This window comes from Leuresthes tenuis, unplaced genomic scaffold (genome assembly GCF_036924035.1).
Source record: "Leuresthes tenuis unplaced genomic scaffold, fLeuTen1.0.hap1 SCAF_2, whole genome shotgun sequence".
NCBI classification, from domain to species: Eukaryota; Metazoa; Chordata; class Actinopteri; order Atheriniformes; family Atherinopsidae; genus Leuresthes; species Leuresthes tenuis.
The window spans coordinates 28,920,299-28,933,648 of NW_027325356.1; the positions used below are offsets into that span (position 1 = coordinate 28,920,299).

A 13,350-nucleotide genomic window follows, 5' to 3' on the forward strand; every position below is an offset into this window, starting at 1 on the left:
CCACTTGGTTTGAGTGAAAGAATTCATTTTATACATAAAATCCCAAATCATGCAGAACGTATGAAAAGAAGCTTATTTTCGGATTCCTAAACCTCCAGTGTTGCAATTTCCTATACTGCAAAATACAACGTTGTTCTTTGTTGAAATCGATTTAGACATTGATAAATATGAAGGACAAAGCAGTTTCCACTTGGTTTGAGTGAAGGAATTCATTTTATACATAAAATCCCAAATCATGTAGAACGTATGAAAAGAAGCTTATTCTCGGATTCCTCGTCCTTCAGTGTTGCACTTTCTTCTACTGCAAAATACAATGTTTTTTTTTTGTTGAAGTCGATCTAGACATTGATAAATATGAAGGACAAAGCAGTTTTAACTTGGATTGAGTGAAGGAATTCATTTTATTCATAAAATCCCAAATCATGCAGAACGTATGAAAATAAGCTTATTCTCGGATTCCTGATCCTCCAGTGTTGCACTTTCCTATACTGCAAAATCCAATGTTGTTCTTTGTTGAAGTCGATCTAGACATTGATAAATATGAAGGACAAAGCAGTTTCCACTTGGTTTGAGTGAAGGAATTCATTTTATACATAAAATCCCAAATCATGTAGAACGTATGAAAAGAAGCTTATTCTCGGATTCCTCGTCCTTCAGTGTTGCACTTTCTTCTACTGCAAAATACAATGTTTTTTTTTGTTGAAGTCGATCTAGACATTGATAAATATGAAGGACAAAGCAGTTTTAACTCGGATTGAGTGAAGGAATTCATTTTATTCATAAATTCCCAAATCATGCAGAACGTATGAAAATAAGCTTATTCTCGGATTCCTGATCCTCCGGTGTTGCACTTTCCTATACTGCAAAATCCAATGTTGTTCTTTGTTGAAGTCGATCTAGACATTGATAAATATGAAGGACAAAGCAGTTTCCACTTGGTTTGAGTGAAGGAATTCATTTTATAGATAAAATCCAAAATCGTGCAGAACTCATGAAAGTAAGCTTATTCTCGGATTCCTGAAACTTTAGATTTGCTCTTTCTTTTACTGCAAAGTCCAGTGTTATTTTTTTGTTTAAATCTTTCTAAACATTGATCAATATGAAGGACAAAGCAGTTTTAACATAGTTTGAGTGAAGGAATTAATTTTATACATAAAATCCCAAATCATGCAGAACGTATGAAAAGAAGCTTATTCTCGGATTCCTCGTCCTTCAGTGTAGCACTTTCTTCTACTGCAAAATACAATGTTTTTCTTTGTTGAAGTCGATCTAGACATTGATAAATATGAAGGACAAAGCAGTTTTCACTTGGTTTGAGTGAAGGAATTAATTTTATACATAAAATCTCAAATCATGCAGAACATATGAAAATAAGCTTATTCTCAGATTCCTGATTCTTCAGTGTTGCTCTTTCTTCTACTGCAAAGAACAACGTTGTTTTTTTGTTTAAATCTTTCTAGACATGGTAAATATGAAGGACAAAACAATTTTAACATAGTTTGAGTGAAGGAATGCATTTTATAAGCAAAATCGCAAATCATGCAGAACTCACGAAAAGCTTTTTCTCAGATTTCTGAACCATTAGTGTTGCTCTTTCTTTTACTGCAAAATACAACGTTGTTTTTTGTTGAAATCTATCTAGACATTGATAAATACCAGCCGAACATCTCTGAAAGGCTTTCTTACCTTTTCTTACCCGCTTTTTACAAATTATAGTCAGACATTCACACCTTGCAGCTGAACCATCTCCGCTCCCTGTTTTGATTATCTATGGTCTGGCAATACTAACTTTTCTTACCCGTTTGTGAGTAATTATGGCTGGACATTCACACCTACTTGCAGTCTAACAGCTCTGCTCCCGCTTTTGATTATGTTTGGTTGGATATTCGAACCTTTTCTTAACTGCTTTTTACAAACTTTGGTCGGACGTTCACACCTTCTTGCAGCCGAACACCTCCGCTTCCGCTTTTGATGGTATATATTCGGGCATTCAAACGTTTTCTTACCCGCTTTTTACAAACCATGGTCGGACTTTCACACCTTCTTGTAGCCGAACAATTCCCCCCCTTCTATTGATTGTGTACAGTCGGGTATTTTAACATTTTCTTACCCGCTTTTTACCAACTATGGTCGGACATTCACACCTTCTTACAGCGGAACACCTCCGCTCCCTCTTTTGATGGTGTATGTTCGGGCATTCAAACCTTTTCTTACCCGTTTTTTACAAACTATGCTCGGACATTCAAACCTTGTAGCCGAACACATCCACTCCTGCTTTTGATGATGTATGGATGGGCATTAGAACCTACTTGTTGCCCGCTTTTCATTAATTATGGGTGGACATTCACACCTTGTCGCAGCCAAACACCTCCGCTCCCTGTTTTGATCATGTATGGTTAGACATTTGCACCTTTTCTCATCCGCTTTTTGCAAACTATGGTCGGCCATTCACAGCTTCCTCTCCACCATACTTGTATGGTGGGATATTCACACCCACTTAAATCCGAAGACCTCCGGCCCCACTTTTGTTTATATTTAGTCGGTCATTCGCACCTTACCCGCTTATGGCAAACTATGACCTTCTTGCAGCCAAACACCTCTGATCTCGCTTTTGATGATGTAAGGTTGGGCATTCAGACCTTGCTTCACCTGCTTTTCACCAAATATAGTCGGACATTCACACCTTCTTGCAGCCGAATACTTCCGCTACACCTTTTAGTGTTCTATCACACCTTTTTTTTAACCGCATTTCATAGATTATGGTTGGAAATTCTCAACCACTCTCATCCGAAGACCTCTCCTCCCGCTTTTGTTAATATATTTGAACTTTAGTCGGACATTCACACCTTCTTGCAGCTGAACCACCTCCGCTTCCCTGTTTTGATCATGTATGGTCTGGCAATACTACCTTTTCTTACCCGTTTGTGAGTAATTATGGCTGGACATTCACACCTACTTGCAGCCGAACACCACCTCTCTCGCTTTTGATGATGTATGGACCGGCATTCTTACCTTTTATAACACATTTTTCAGCAATCATGGTCGGAGATTCACACCTACTCACAGCCGAACAACTCCGCTCCCGCATTTGATGGTGTATAGTCGGGCATTCTCACCCTTTCTCATCAGCTTTTTGCAAATTATGATCTGACATTCACACCTACTTGCAGTTGAACAGCTCTGCTCCCGCTTTTGATTATGTTTGATTGGATATTCGCACCTTTTCTTAACTGCTTTTTACAAACTTTGGTTGGACGTTCACACCTTCTTGTAGCCAAACACATCCACTCCTGCTTTTGATTGTGTATATTCGGGCATACGAACCTTTTCTTACCCGCTTTTTACAAACCATGGTCGGACTTTCACACATTCTCTTAGCTGAACAACTCCGCTCCCTCTTTTGATTGTGTACAGTCGGGTATTTTAACCTTTTCTTACCCGCTTTTTACCAACTATGGTCGGACATTCACACCTTCTTACAGCGGATCACCTCCTCTCCCGCTTATGATCATGTGCGGTTTGATATTCGAAAATTTTCTTTCAGTTTTCTAGCAATTATCGATGGACATTCAGACCATCTTGCAGCTGAACACCTCCGCTCCCTCTTTTGATCATACATTGTCAGGCATTCGCACCTTTTCTTACCCGCTTTTTACAAAACATGGTCGGACTTTCACACCTTTTAGTAGCCGAACAACTCCGCTCCCGCTATTGATTGTGTACAGTCGGGTATTTTAACCTTTTCTTACCCGCTTTTTACCAACTATTGTCGGACATTCACACATTCGGACATTACAGCGGAACACCTCCGCTCCCTCTTTTGATGGTGTATGTTCGGGCATTCGAACCTTTTCTTAACCGTTTTTTACAAACTATGCTCGGACATTCAAACCTTCTTGTAGCCGAACACATCCACTCCTGCTTTTGATGATGTATGGTTGGGCATTCGAACCTACTTGTTGCCCGCTTTTCATTAATTATGGGTGGACATTCACACCTTGTCGCAGCCAAACACCTCCGCTCCCTGTTTTGATCATGTATGGTTGGACATTTGCACCATTTCTCACGCGCTTTTTGCAAACTATGGTCGGCCATTCACAGCTTCCTCTCCAGCATACTTGTATGGTGGGATATTCACACCCACTTGCATCCGAAGACCTCCGCCCCCACTTTTGTTGATATTTAGTCGGTCATTCGCACCATACCCGCTTTTGGCAAACTATGGCCTTCTTGCAGCCAAACACCTCTGATCTCGCTTTTGATGATGTAAGGTTGGGCATTCAGATCTTGCTTCACCTGCTTTTCACCAAATATAGTCGGACATTCACACCTTCTTGTAGACGAACACATCCACTCCTGCTTTTGATGATGTATGGTTGGGCATTCCCACCTTTTTTTTAACCATTTTTCAGGAATTATTGGTGGACATTCACACCTTCTTACAGCGGAACACCTCCGCTCCCTCATTTAATGGTATATGTTCGGGCATTCGAACCTTTTCTTACCCGCTGTTTACAAACTATGGTCGGACATTCAAACCTTATGTAGCCGAACACATCCACTCCTGCTTTTGATGATGTATGTTTGGGCATTCGAACCTACTTGTTGCCTGCTTTTCATTAATTATGGGTGGACATTCACACCTTGTCGCAGCCAAACACCTCCGCTCCCTGTTTTAATCATGTATGGTTTGACATTTGCACCTTTTCTCAAACGCTTTTTACTATTGTCGGCCATTCACAGCTTCCTCTCCACCATACTTGTATGGTGGGATATTCACACCCACTTGCATCCGAAGACCTCCGCCCCCATTTTTGTTGATATTTAGTCGGTCATTCGCACCTTACCTGCTTTTGGCAAACTATGGCCTTCTTGCAGCCAAACACCTCTGATCTCGCTTTTGATGATGTAAGGTTGGGCATTCAGATCTTGCTTCACCTGCTTTTCACCAAATATAGTCGGACATTCACACCTTCTTGCAGCCGAACACTTCCGCTCCACCTTTTAGTGTTCTATCACACTTTTTTTTCCCCCGCATTTTATAGATTATGGATGGAAATTCTCAACCACTCTCATCCGAAGACCTCTCCTCCCGCTTTTGTTAATATATTTGAACTTTAGTCGGACATTCACACCTACTTGCAGCCGAACACCACCTCTCTCGCTTTTGATGATGTATGGACCGGCATTCTTACCTTTTCTAACACATTTTTCAGCAATTATGGTCGGAGATTCACACCTACTCACAGCGGAACAACTCCGCTCCCGCATTTGATGGTGTATAGTCGGGCATTCTCACCCTTTCTCATCAGCTTTTTGCAAATTATGATCTGACATTCACACCTACTTGCAGTTGAACAGCTCTGCTCCCGCTTTTGATTATGTTTGGTTGGATATTCTCACCTTTTCTTAACTGCTTTTTACAAACTTTGGTTTGACGTTCACACCTTCTTGTAGCCGAACACATCCACTCCTGCTTTTGATGATGTATGGTTGGGCATTCGCACTTTTTTTTTACCCATTTTTCTGGAATTATGGGTGGACATTCAGACCTTCTTGCAGCTGAACACCTCCACTCCCTCTTTTGATCATACATTGTCGGGCATTCGCACCTTGTCATACCCGCTTTTTACAAACTTTAGTCGAACATTCACACCTTTTTGCAGCTGAACCACCTCCGCTCCCTGTTTTGATCATGTATGGTCTGGCAATACTACTTTTTGTTACCCATTTGTGAATAATTATGGCTGGACGTTCACACCTTCTCTTAGCTGAACAACTCCGCTCCCGCTTTTGATGGTGTATATTCGGGCATTCAAACCTTTTCTTACCCGCTTTTTACAAACCATGTTCGGACTTTCACACCTTCTTTTAGCCGAAAAACTCCGCTCCCGCTATTGATTGTGTACAGTCGGATATTTTAACCTTTTCTTACCCGCTTTTTACCAACTACGGTCAGACATTCACACCTTACAGCGGAACACCTCCACTCCCTCTTTTGATGGTGTATGTTCAGGCATTCGAACCTTTTCTTACCCGCTTTTTACAAACTATGGTCGGGCATTCAAACCTTCTTGTAGCCGAACACATCAACTCCTGCTTTTGATCATGTATGGTTGGACATTCGCACCTTTTCTCACCCGCTTTTTCTCATAGACTATTCTACCATCAACAACTTGGAAACCATAATCGACTCTCTAGATGCAGAAAAAGCATTTGATGGAGTGAACTGGAAATTTTTATTCGCAACATTAAACAAATTCGGGTTTGTGTCACACTTCATCAACTGGATAAGGATATTATATAGCTCCACAAATGCAAGTGTCAGGACAAATGATCAAACTTCTCCAAGCTTCAGTCTGCAGAGAGGTACAAGACAGGGTTACCAACTTTCTCCCTCACTTTTTGCTATTTTCATCAAAACTTTAGCAGCTGCTATAAGACAAGATAGAAATATTAAAGGCATCCAACCCCAAAATATTGAGCATAAAATAAGTCTTTATGCTGATGATGTATTACTTTTCCTTCAGAACTCACAGACGTCTCTCACTCACACGATCACACTCATAAATAAATTCTCTGCACTTTGTGACTACTCTATCAACTGGTCTAAGACCACAGTTCTGCCCATTAACTGTAGGGTCCAGAATATACCTGCGATCACTTTACAGTCAGGAAATATTAGATATTTAGGCATAAACATTTCCTCCAGGCTCTCAGAGCTAACAAAGCTAAATTATGTGCAATTATTAAAGAGAATAGAGGACGAGCTCTCTCGTTGGAAATCCTTACCTATATCACTTATGGGGAGAGTTACAACCATTAAAATGATGATACTACCAAAAGTTAACTATTTGTTCTCAATGATCCCCATAAAACCATCTGCTACTTGGTTTAAGTCACTAGATTCATGCATCTCCAAATTTCTGTGGAAAAACAAACCCTTAGTTTAAAAACCCTACAGAAGACCAAGGACAGTGGTGGATTAGATTTACCTAATTTTCAGCACTATTCCTTTGCCAATAGGTTACAATATATATCAAAATGGTTTAAACCTTGTTGTTGTCACAGTTCCCAGAGACGTTGTAATCGTTGAGGATTCTATATTCACCCCCTCATTAGAGGCACGTGTTGCAGATTGATGACACTGAATCTTCTTCTCTGTTCATTGCTGGCATCATTCCCAGCATCGTAAGTGTTCGTGGCATTGTTAGCCTCTTCTTTTGGATCTTGATATCGAGCATCCTTTTGTATTTCTGGTTTGTCAGTCCTCTCTCTTCGTTCACCGGAGTCTTCGTCTCTTTGGGTTTGGTGATTTTTTCTTCTTTTGATGCCTTGACACAGTGTGACAGGTGATACCACGTGGGAGATCCTTTAACTTGGACTGCTGTCCCTGTGCTGCGAAATGGCTGTGGTGCTCAAATGGTCTCTCCTTCATCATATACACAGTTATTTATACATCACCTTCCACCATGAAGCGTTGTCCCTTTTTGTTTCTCTCTTTGTTCTTAAAATGCTGTTATGCATGTCTAAACCAATCCATTAAATTAGATCATTTTGGCAGTAAAGCGATCTACAATGTGCTTGGTCGCAAAGCTGCTCATCTGTGGTAAACAGCTCTTCAGAAAGGCATTCTTCAATTGATTTCACTAATTTTATGTAATAATTTTGTGATTTCCTACAAAACTACACTTCTTCTCCCATCTGTCTGAGTATTTAATATTGTCTGGGTCCCGTTAAAACATGTATTTTTCCCATCTAATTCCTTGTTTGCTTTAAAACAAGTATTCCCCATTTTCTATCCCTTCAGTAACCAACCGGTTTGTATGGAGTACACTGGAGCAACTTGACTGATCAGTAAAACACTGCTTTTGTTGTCACCGCAAGGCTTCCCCCGTCGGTTGTTTCACTGAGACACTACTGAGTAACTACAACTCAACACAGTTTATACACATAACATTCATATACATACTAACAAACAAACAAACAATTATTTATCGCAATTTTCTCATCTCTGTTTGAACGTACACCCAGGTAAATATTCCTTTAGTCTTGTCATACCGACTATGGACCCATTCATTGTTTAACTTCACTGTTTTGCAAATCCTAATTGAATATTACACATTGACATTGAACTTTACTGGATAAGCAGGTCTTCATTGCATTCAGCAGCCTATATGTGAGCATCTATGTGTAAGCTGTTCTTCTTTGCATTTATCAGCAGCAAGCAATTCTTCATTGCACATGCATATGAAAATAGTACAACAATTCCAATGCGTTAGCGAAACCTTCTATATCAGGAGTGTCCATCATGATGCTGGGAATAGAACCTCTTTCCCAGAATAGTTCATTACTCAACTGATCATAACTCCGCAATGAGCACATTTCAAAGTATCATTCCTCTACATGTATTCAAAAATCTATGTGTAAATGTTTAATATTTCTTATATTTGTTGATGTCATTCTGTGTGCATGTGGCCTAAACCCAATCTCTGTGTGGCAATTTTAATTTAAACAAGTTGAACTCTGCCTCTGATCATTTAAAAAAGGTGTGTACCAATATCAACCTTTCTCAGGTAATTACTGATCCTACAAAACCAATCTTAAGAGATCCTTCAAGGTTGTCCCTGATTGGCTCAATCTTAACAAATCAAAGGTAGAAAATCCGCAGTATCTGAACTTGGTGTTAGTTATCACTGCTCAATAGCCTGTATCAGAATTGCAAAAATGAAAACATTAGGTCCACGCTTGGTATCCAGATCCTGAAACATCTCCATGAGCAGGATTTTTTTTTAACTGATCTGTTGAATAGTTATACTCATGACACTGTTAAAATCCCAGATGAAGATCTAGCACTTGACCATTTTTGTAAATCTTCTAATTCCATAGTTGATAAACACGCCCCTTTTAAAAAGTATAGAACTTAGAACAGGTCTAGTCCCTGGCTTTCGTCAGAACTGTCTTCTTTACTTAAAAAATAAATAAACCTTGGATGCTAGCTGGGCATATGAGGGACCCGGGTCATTGCCTTGCTTTTAGGAAGCTTAGAACTAAAGGTACAGCAGAAATAAGAAAGGCCAAGTCTGATCATTATCTAAATTTGATTCCCAGAGCTTACTCAGATTTCAGAAAAGTCTGTCCTACTGCTCCTGTTTTTAATTAGACTTCTATGCCTTCGCAGTCGCAGCTTTGTCACTCCTTTTAAGCTTATTGTATGTTCTAAATGTTGTTTTAATCGTGTCTTCAAAGGTTTTTTGTTTTTTTTTGTCTCAGCTATTGTATATGAGATTATTTTCTCCATTTATCTCCAAGTTTAAATAAATGTTATTACTAGTGTGGCACTTTCTATGTCAAGGGGACAGTGGTGGTACTCTGTATGGTTATTTTAGTCACACCCTATGTTCTCATGTTAGCCGTTGTTTTCTTCACTGAGGTTGAGATGAACCCCCTCCTGTTGAGAGAATTCCCCTTTGTAGTCAGACTTTTGCCTCAGAAAACAGTGGTGGGTAAATAATCTTTCCCTACTTCTGAAGGTCGTGGTACAATGTGATAAGTGAATCCAAGAAGTCCCTCAGCTGCTGTGGGTGATGTAAGTAGTACCTGAAATGGACCTTCCCCCCATTGGGCTGGACCAGTTCTTTTTCTTTATCACTTTGATGATGATCCAGTCCCCGGGTTTTACTGTCTTCAGAGATTCCTTCACCGGTTCACCTGGAACAGACTAAACAGAAGAGATCTCTCTACTTGTTAATATTTGTATACTGCTAAGGTTTCTTCTCTTTTTCTTTTTTTCTTCATCATGTCAGTTGATGACTGTGTTTTGACTGTGGGAGTACAAATGGTCTTCCATACCTTTTCTCAAATGGCGTTCATCTTGTGCTAGTTGGAGGATGCATTTTTAGGATGGTAAACAGTAAACCCAATATTTCCCATTTCTTCCATGATTTTTTTCAGTCTTGACTTAATTATTCCATTGTGTCTCTCCACGAAACCTGCTGATTGTGGATGATATGCACAGTCGTTTCTAAGGTCTATTTTAAGTTCTTTGCCATCAGTGAGATGACGTTGTTTACACAGTGTGTCAAATTACCACTGAAGATCTTTTCAGGAATTTCAAATCTAGAAATTATTTATTTTACCCGTGCTTTTGCTACTGAGAGTGCATCGGCTTGTGCACATGGAAATATTTCAGTCCATTTGGTAAAAACCTCTGTTGTCACTGAGCAGAATCGTTTCCCTTAACATTAATTTAGTTCAATGAAATCTACACAATAATGAAATAATGAAATCCAAACAAATATGTTGAAAAAAATACACTGGCTTAGGGAATTATCTTCGTTTTGGTCTTAGATTGCCCTGTTGATTGTATTTTGCACATATTTGACCTGCTAGACAAAACTTTATTCATTTACTTATTCTAAAAAGAAATTATTTTAGACCTGGAACGATCCATCTTTTATTTTTTATGGAACTCCAAATGGGAAAGGTTGAGGAGGGAAGTACTGAAGAAGCCAAAAGTGAAGGGAGGGAAAGCAGTACCAGATCTGTATTTGTTTTTAGGAAGTCTCTTTACCTCTGTCCAATTAAAGTGTGCAATTAACCAATCCAAAAACCCAGCGGCAGCTGCAATGGCAAGATTATGGATGGGGGCCTACATGAGAAGATTACGACTTTTACCATCAGACCTGAAAGTACCTGTGTCTTTTAATCTAACAAAAAGTTATGCTTTTATAAAGACATTTTTAAACCATTTTAATTTAGAACAAGAACATGTACAAGTTTTAACGTGCCATCGATCTTTGCTCTCTGTTGTGCAGGAGCAGGCCCCAGTGAGTCCAGTGCGTGGGCTCACTCTTGGCGAGCCCTCAACAGTTTGGCGCAGTGTGAACCTTTCAGCTCTTCTGAACAGACTTTGGGATTTGTCATGGATGGTGGCTCACGAGATTCTCCCAGTCAGGTCATGCACTCCAGGGGTATGTCGGCGACGGCCACCTGCCCCCGTCCAGGTTGTGGCGCGCCTGAGACGGTGAGGCATTTCTTCTGGGAGTGCAGTGCTGCTGTGGACTTGTGGGCAACAGCCGACTCCTTAAATTTCCCGTACTTACCAGCAAGAGAGGTCCTGTCAGCACAACTGGTGCTTTATGGGGTGAGTCAAAATCAGAACCTCAGGAAAGAGGAATTTGTCAAAAGGTGGCTCACCCTGGCCGCCATCAAAGACGCCATATGGACCTCAAGAAACTTGCTGGTAAGAAGGCACAAGCAGATTCCCCCCGTGGCTGTGATCCAGATGGCAGTAGCAACAGCCCAAGAGGCTGCAGGCCAAGGACGCAGCCACAAAGAAGCATCGCCTCTGTGCTCACTCGGACGAAGGAGCCGGAGTCACACGAAAAAAAGGTCCAAGCAATAGCAGAAGGCAGAGAAGCAATAACTGTCCACTGGTTCACGTCCGAGGGCCCTTCCTGGCACAATGCGCACTTGTAGCGGTGTTCTTTTTATGGCCATAGGTGGCCAGAGTGTCACTTTGCACCTCCGCCCACCCGCTGCACTGAGCACTCTTCAGCCCTTAAATGGCATAACTTTGCACTACCGCACGCTCCAGCGAGCACCATTCAAGCAACATCGGCACAGTCGCAACAAGTAAGGCAACTCTACTCAGAGAAGTCACTCTGCACAGTAACAAGATTTCTTTTTCACAGACAGAAAGGGCTTCACCCGCAAAGGTAAAGCCTGCCAAAATTAGAAACAACTCATTAGTGCTGCTCTCCACGGAAGTGTTTAGTAAAAGGCGAAAGACTTGTACGTTATGAAGAGAAACCAGAGTACGATTATCCATCACTGCGGGAGCAGGGCATCAGGCTAGTTGGCATAGCCACCTTCCCCATGGTGAGCTTTGCTTGGTTGAGACGCTTGCTCCCCCCCCTTGCTCCTCGGCTGACCAAGTAGGAACAATCGGGCCCTATTCGATGGCTGCCTTGTCTTTTACTCTGTGCAAAAGACAAGGCAGCCACAAACACCATGGGAACACCGTATTGAGGCTTTGTTCTGACCGCTCATTCGGTGTCGCGTTTCTTTCAAGCAATTCTCCCGGTTAGCCCGCAATCGGCTCGCTCCCAGAGTCGTGTTAAAGTCCACTTCGCATTCACTCTCTTTTCTCAGCAGATTAAAAGAAAGTTTCATCTTGGGCTCCCTGAAACTTCCATCCTGCACCGCTGTTTGCTTTTGCACAAGAGCAGAGAAGAGCGCACCGTTCCCAGTGGCACTGCAGTACCGGGTCGATGCTTGGAGTGAACGGAGCAAGCTCCTTTTTCAACTCCTATTGCTAAAAATCCATTTAATATGTAGTCCTCGTATAGAGGACATATCAGATATTAAACTGAGTCTTTATGGTGTTATTTCACCCATTAACACTTAAGGTACCTCATACAGTGGCTGTGATATGGTTACTTAACAAAATATCTTTACCAGACATCTCTCCTACATAACTGTTCTTCTTTCACAGCCACACCTTGTTGTCGAGAGATGTGCTACACTTAATCCATCCACACTGCTACCTACCCCACAGATGGAAAGCCTCATGATTGCATGTCAGAAATAACCATCAGTGTTTTACCCAGGCCAGACTTAACTGATACAACGTTGTACTTTGTAGAATGAGAAAAAACTTCTTCAGCAATAAGCATCTCTCGACATATGACGAAATACAGATTTTGCTATAAAATTAATTCCTTCTATCAGCCTGACTTAAAACCGTTTGTCCTCCTTATTTATCCACTTCAAATCGAGTTTGAACAATTAAAAAAATTTTGTAGTTTGAGAAAGAACAACTTAATCTTCAGCAATCAGTATAAAAAGAAGGTAAGAAAAGGTGCAAATGCCAACCATACATCACTAAAAGGTGGAGCGGAAGTATTCGGCTGCAAGTAGGTGTGAATGTCCGACCATAATTTGTAAAAAGCTGATGAGAAAGGGTGAGAATGCCCGACTATACACCATGAAATGCGGAAGCGGAGGTGTTCGGCTGCAAGAAGGTGTGAACGCCCGACCAAAGTTTCTAAAAAGCAGTTAAGAAAAGGTTTGAATATCCATCCAAACATAATCATAAGCGGGAGCAGAGCTGTTCGACTGTAAGTAGGTGTGAATGTCAGATCATAATTTGCAAAAAGCTGATGAAAAAGGGTGAGAATGCCCGACTATACATCATCAAATGCGGGAGCGGAGTTGTTCGGCTGTGAGTAGGTGTGAATCTCCGACCATAATTGCTGAAAAATGTATTATAAAAGGTAAGAATGCCGGTCCATATATCATCAAAAGCGGGAGAGGTGGTGTTCGGCTGCAAGTAGGTGGGAATGT

At 41.0% G+C, this 13,350-nt stretch overlaps 2 non-coding genes across 2 annotated transcripts; both read right to left on the reverse strand.

The window, feature by feature from the left end:
• Positions 1-11,710: 11,710 nt before the first annotated feature.
• LOC140302582 (U5 spliceosomal RNA) lies at positions 11,711-11,823 on the reverse strand. Its single transcript, XR_011915039.1, has one exon. It is a non-coding gene; the product is annotated as a U5 spliceosomal RNA (small nuclear RNA).
• Positions 11,824-12,234: 411 nt separating this feature from the next.
• Positions 12,235-12,417, reverse strand: LOC140302682 (U2 spliceosomal RNA). Its single transcript, XR_011915128.1, has one exon. It is a non-coding gene; the product is annotated as a U2 spliceosomal RNA (small nuclear RNA).
• Positions 12,418-13,350: the final 933 nt, after the last annotated feature.